Genomic DNA, 6,510 nt, shown 5'->3' on the forward strand with positions numbered 1-6,510 from the left:
AGTCTCACCCCCTCTGCACGATGCCCTCGAGGTGGCTGTGGTGGGGAAGAGACCGTTGTTCACCTCCTTGTGGATTGTGCCTTTGCAAAGAAAGTCTGGAGAGAGATGCAGTGGTTGCTGTCGAGGTTCATCCCGAGCAGTTCTGTGACACAGGACTCTGTGCTCTACGGGCTGTTCCCAGGGACACACACCGAGACAAACATCAACTGCAGCTGGAGGATCATCAACTCGGTGAAAGACGCGCTTTGGTCTGCCCGAAACTTGTTGGTCTTCCAGCACAAAGATTTGTCCCCGACCGATTGTTGCGGACTGGCACAATCCAAAGTCCAGGACTACGTGCTGAGGGACGCACTAAAGCTTGGGGCAGCTGCCGCAAAGGCGCAATGGGGAAGGGTCGCTGTCTAAGACCTTTCTACCACAGCGCACCGAGAGACTGGGAACTGTTTAGAGCCCCTCGGGCTGTACAGATCAAAATGAAAGGCTGTAAATGACTGTAATATTGTTTGTACTGATGCACCTGGTGATACATTTTGTAAAAGTTTAACCTGGATTGTACCCTTGTAATGTTGTTTTTGAAATGGTTTTGAATGTGATTGAAGATTTTTATGAATAAAGTATATTTTTACAAAAAAAAAAAAAAAAAAAAATCTGTTCTTATCAGTTTAATATCTGATACGTCCCTTATCTGGGGACCATATATTAAATTGATTTTTGGAGCAGGGAGATGGAATAGGGGCTTGCTCCGTCCACTCCACGCATCGACCCGGTATTGCAGTATCTCTGGGAACGGTGCACCCTCCCCTTTCCAGGGGATTTTCAATGCTAAAAATAGTTTTCTTACAAACATCTGCTTTCTTTTCTACGGGCTGTTCCCAGGGACACACACCGAGACAAACATCAACTGCAGCTGGAGGATCATCAACTCGGTGAAAGACGCGCTTTGGTCTGCCCGAAACTTGTTGGTCTTCCAGCACAAAGAGTTGTCCCCGACCGATTGTTGCGGACTGGCACAATCCAAAGTCCAGGACTACGTGCTGAGGGACGCACTAAAGCTTGGGGCAGCTGCCGCAAAGGCGCAATGGGGAAGGGTCGCTGTCTAAGACCTTTCTACCACAGCGCACCGAGAGACTGGGAACTGTTTAGAGCCCCTCGGGCTGTACAGATCAAAATGAAAGGCTGTAAATGATTGTAATATTGTTTGTACTGATGCACCTGGTGATACATTTTGTAAAAGTTTAACCTGGATTGTACCCTTGTAATGTTGTTTTTGAAATGGTTTTGAATGTGATTGAAGATTTTTTATGAATAAAGTATATTTTTACAATAAAAAAAAAAAAAAAATCTGTTCTTATAGTGTTGCAGGGGCGACACCATGGTCCTGCCATGGCAAGGTCGGGATGGAAGGGCGAAAACCAATCGCAATCCGAATTCATACCGTGGGTTACCTATCACTGTCCGAGTCACGGTGAACCACAGCGACGAAGGAGGATCACCTATGGATCGGGGCTTCTTCACCAGGAGGATCCTGTTGAAGGCGTGCGGCTTCCAAGCTACGGAGATCTTCACCCTGCACGACTCCCGCAAAGGCGGTTATTTTGACGTCACGTTCAAGCAAGTGGCAGACTGCGTCCGGCTCCTGAGGGTGTTCGAGGAGAAGAGAGACCTGCCGGAGATGAAGATCCTGACGGCGGAGCCGCACTTTTCTCTGCCGTTGCAACGGGAACGTGAGGTGATGGTGCATGTGTACAACCCCTTCGTCCCTGTCGCCGACGTGGTCACCTTCCTCACCAGGTACTTCGATAAGGTGGGGAGCGGCACCGAGATTCGAGACGACTTGGGGATCTGGACAGGCAAACGCCTGTTTAAGGTCACGCTAAAGACCGATGGTAAGGGAGCCATTTTCCACCCTCCTTCCAGTTTCGCAATCGGGGGAAACCGTGGCTACCTGGTCTACGCTGGGCAACCCAAGCATTGCCGCTCATGCGGCAAGGCTGGTCATGTGGCGGCCAACTGCAGCGCCTCCCTCTGCAAGATCTGCAAACAGGAAGGGCACCAGACAAAAGACTGCAAACAGGCCAAGTGCTGCAACCTGTGTGGCGAGGCAAGTCACCTCTACAGGACCTGCCCCAAACGCTGCCGTACTTACGCACAGGCAGCCAAAGCCGACCACGGGGAAGCAGAAGAAATGTTCCGTGTCACTCCAACCACCAAGGCCCCCAGGGAGCTCAACGGGACAAAGGAGGACACAGAGAGAGACAAGGTGGAGAAAGAGATTGAGGCAACAGAGAGCCAATCAACAGCACCACCCCCTGAACCTTCCAGTCCTCAGGACAGCGAATCAATGGAGGAGGAGGCAGCAGTGGAAAAGCAGCAGGGGGAGTGGCGGACGGTGAAGAACAAGAAAAGTAAGAGGGAGCGAAGAAGAAGCAAAGGCGTTTCCCAGAGAAGCGGCAAGAGGCGTCTCCCATCCGACACGGATGACAAGGGCAGCAGCTCTTCGGATGAGGAAGTGCCAGAGCGGCACCGACAGAAGAGGCGGCAAAGCTCCAGGGCGTTGGAGGACGAGACACCCGAGCTCCAGAAAATTGGAGACAACAAGGAGACCAACGCACCCCAACTTTGCCTGCAACCTGAGGAGGCCAGTGCACCACAGCCCCTGGAATCTGGGAGCAGTGAGGCAATCATCGCACCCCAGCTCCAGGAAGCCGGGAACAGCAACCCCCCAGAGGGGGTGAGTTTTGGAGAAGCTTCTCCAGCAAAGGTCATCTCAAAATCCGCTCACTACGTGAACCTCCAGATGCCACTGGAGCAGAACACGGCCAAGGAGATCTACCTCAGCCCATCCAAAGTGAAGGAATTTGAGCTCACTACGGGTATGAAGGAGCAGACTAAAGGTCTGGGACTCTCAGAGACAGTGGGTTTGGTAGGAGAATAAATGCTTTAATATGGGTTTAAAGATTGTATCCATAAATGTGCGTAGCATTAAATCTACTACGCGATGTGTTGCGACCTTGGACTACCTTGCCAAGGTCAAAGCTGACCTGTTGTTTCTGCAGGAGTGTGCGATACCGCACCTCAGCTCCTACAGGCAATGGTCACGATGGTGGTCCCACGGGCCATCGATCTGGTCGGGCGGAAACGACTCTCGTTCCTCCGGCCTGGGTATTCTGCTGCGGGGAGGCAACTTCACCGTCTCCGAGGTCAAGGAGGTGGTGGGCGGGCGACTCCTGGTAGCAGACGTAATGTACAAGAACGCTCCACTCCGGTTAATTAACGTGTACGGCCCGGCACAAGGGGCTGAGCGGCTGGAGGTTTTTCAGCAGCTCCCACTGCTGCTGGCGACCTCCAGGCCGGTCATTCTGGGCGGGGACTTCAACTGCATCATCGATGCGGCTGGACGATCCGGCAGGGCCGGAAGCAGATTGGACGCTACGTCCAGATCCCTGATGGAAACAGTTAAGGATGCCAAGCTGCACGACGTCTTCAGCAACCCTGCAGACGGAGCGCAGCGTAGATACACCTGGTTGCGGCCAGACGGGTCCATTCGTTCCAGGATAGACTTCCTGTTTGTGTCCCGTGCATTCACAGTCAGATCCACCGAGGTCAAGCCGGTGTTCTTCTCTGACCACTGCCTCCTACTGGCGGACTGCCACTTGGAGGAAGACCTGAGGGTGGGCAGGGGGGCATGGAAGCTAAATGTGCAACTGCTGACCCCAGAGAACATTGAGGAGCTCAAGAGGGATTACAAAGGTTGGAGAACCGTGAAACCCCTCTTTGAGTCCCTGACACACTGGTGGGAAGTGATCAAGGGAAGCATCAAGAGGTTTTTCATCCTCAAAGGCACCCAGAAAGCTAGAAAGGAACAGAGGGAAATGTCCCGACTCCAGGAAAAGATGCAGAATCTGCTCCGGCTGCGGTCGATGGGGGTCGATGTCAAGGAGGAGCTCCAAGAGGTGAAGGGCCAGCAAGCCTCGCACTTTGCCTCGGAGGCCTCCAAGATCATCTTCCGTTCCAGAGTCCGCTCCGTGGAGCAGGATGAGACGTGCTCACGTTTCTTCTTCCAAAAGGTACACAGAGAGCGCTCTGTGATCAGCAGCCTGAAGGAAGAAGACGGCTCAGTAAAGTCATCACGGTCCGACATTCTGAGGATCAGCAAATCCTTTTATGCCGGACTGTATGACGTGAAGCCCACGGACAGCACGGCCTCCCAGTCCTTCCTGTCCTCTATCACGGAGGTCCTAGACCACAGTACTCGGGAGAGCCTAGACAAACCGCTAACCCCTGACGAACTGACTAAGGCCCTCGAGTCCTTCGAGAAGAGTAAAACCCCCGGAAGCGACGGCCTGCCGGCGGAGTTGTATTCGGCTCTGTGGGACTTGATCGGCCCAGACCTGCTAGAAGTGTACGAGAGTATGCTCCTGGCCGGCAGCATGTCAGAATCCATGAGGAAAGGCATCATCACCCTCATCTACAAGCACAAGGGGGAAAGGGAGGAAATTAGAAATTGGCGACCCATTTCACTGTTGAATATGGACTATAAGATTCTGTCCAAGGTCATCGCCAACCGGGTCAAATCCGCTCTGGAATTGGTGATTCACCCTGACCAGACCTGCTCTGTGCCAGGCAGGAAGATCTCTGACAGCCTGGCGCTGCTCAGGGATACGATTGCCTATGTACAGGACAGGGGTGTGGATACCTGCCTCATCAGCTTGGATCAGGAGAAGGCCTTTGACAGAATATCGCACACCTACATGGGGGATGTGCTCTCCAAAATGGGGTTTGGGGAGGGAATTCGAAATTGGATCCAACTGCTCTACACTAACATCAGTAGCGCAGTCTCAATCAATGGGTGGGAAACAGATAGCTTTCCGATTAAATCTGGAGTCAGGCAGGGCTGCCCTCTCTCGCCTGTCCTTTTTGTGTGCTGCATAGAACCCTTTGCCGAGTCCATCAGGAAGGATCCGGGCATAAGAGGAGTGACGATCCCAGGCAGTGGAGGCACTCAGGTAAAAGCCTCCCTGTACATGGACGACGTCGCCGTCTTCTGCTCGGATCCGCTGTCGGTGCGCAGACTGATGCACGTCTGCGACCAGTTCGAACTGGCCTCGGGAGCCAAGGTAAATCGTGGGAAGAGCGAGGCCATGTTCTTTGGGAAGTGGGCTGACCGATCCTTTGTCCCCTTCACTGTCAGGGCTGACGGCCTGAAGGTGCTGGGGATATGGTTCGGAGGGACCGGGGCATGCGTTAGAAACTGGAAGGAGCGAGTGGCTATGGTGAAAAGGAAACTGGGCATGTGGGAGCGACGCTCCCTCTCCATTGCGGGTAAGAACCTGGTCATCAGGTGTGAGGTACTCTCGCTGTTGCTGTACGTGGCGCAGGTCTGGCCCATTCCACACTCCTGCGCGATGGCGATCACTCGAGCCATCTTCCGCTTTATCTGGAGGTCGAAAATGGATCGTGTCTGCAGGGACGCGATGTACAAGCCTCTAGATAAAGGGGGAAAAAACGTGCCCAACATCGCCCTCATACTGATGGCCACCTTTGTGTGCGGCTGCATCAAGCGGTGCGTAGACCCTCAGTACGCAAACACCAAGTGTCACTACGTGCTGAGGTTCTACCTGTCCCCGGTGTTGCGAAGGATGGGTCTGGCCACGCTGCCGCGGAACGCTCCAAGTAGTTGGACCGTGCCGTACCACCTGTCCCTGGTGGAAAAATTTATGCAGAAAAACACCTTTGACCACAAGTCCATCAGGCAGTGGTCAGCACGTAACGTCCTAGAGGCCCTGAGGGATAAGGAGAGGGTGGACCCTGTGGGATGGTTCCCCGAGCAGACTGTCAAAGTCATTTGGCAGAATGCCTCATCGCCAGAACTTTCCAACAAGCACCAAGACGTAGCTTGGCTGGTGGTGAGAAAGGCCCTCCCCGTCAGATCCTTCCTACACGCCAGGAGTCTCACCCCCTCTGCACGATGCCCTCGAGGTGGCTGTGGTGGGGAAGAGACCGTTGTTCACCTCCTTGTGGATTGTGCCTTTGCAAAGAAAGTCTGGAGAGAGATGCAGTGGTTGCTGTCGAGGTTCATCCCGAGCAGTTCTGTGACACAGGACTCTGTGCTCTACGGGCTGTTCCCAGGGACACACACCGAGACAAACATCAACTGCAGCTGGAGGATCATCAACTCGGTGAAAGACGCGCTTTGGTCTGCCCGAAACTTGTTGGTCTTCCAGCACAAAGATTTGTCCCCGACCGATTGTTGCGGACTGGCACAATCCAAAGTCCAGGACTACGTGCTGAGGGACGCACTAAAGCTTGGGGCAGCTGCCGCAAAGGCGCAATGGGGAAGGGTCGCTGTCTAAGACCTTTCTACCACAGCGCACCGAGAGACTGGGAACTGTTTAGAGCCCCTCGGGCTGTACAGATCAAAATGAAAGGCTGTAAATGACTGTAATATTGTTTGTACTGATGCACCTGGTGATACATTTTGTAAAAGTTTAACCTGGATTGTACCCTTGT

General features: G+C 53.4%; 1 non-coding gene across 1 annotated transcript; it reads left to right on the plus strand.

Annotated features, from left to right (window-relative positions):
• Window positions 1-616: 616 nt before the first annotated feature.
• LOC144674945 (U2 spliceosomal RNA) lies at window positions 617-800 on the plus strand. Its single transcript, XR_013574706.1, has one exon. It is a non-coding gene; the product is annotated as a U2 spliceosomal RNA (small nuclear RNA).
• Window positions 801-6,510: the final 5,710 nt, after the last annotated feature.

The sequence above is a fragment of the Cetorhinus maximus genome, unplaced genomic scaffold, assembly GCF_964194155.1.
Source record: "Cetorhinus maximus unplaced genomic scaffold, sCetMax3.hap1.1 HAP1_SCAFFOLD_864, whole genome shotgun sequence".
Lineage (NCBI taxonomy): Eukaryota > Metazoa > Chordata > Chondrichthyes > Lamniformes > Cetorhinidae > Cetorhinus > Cetorhinus maximus.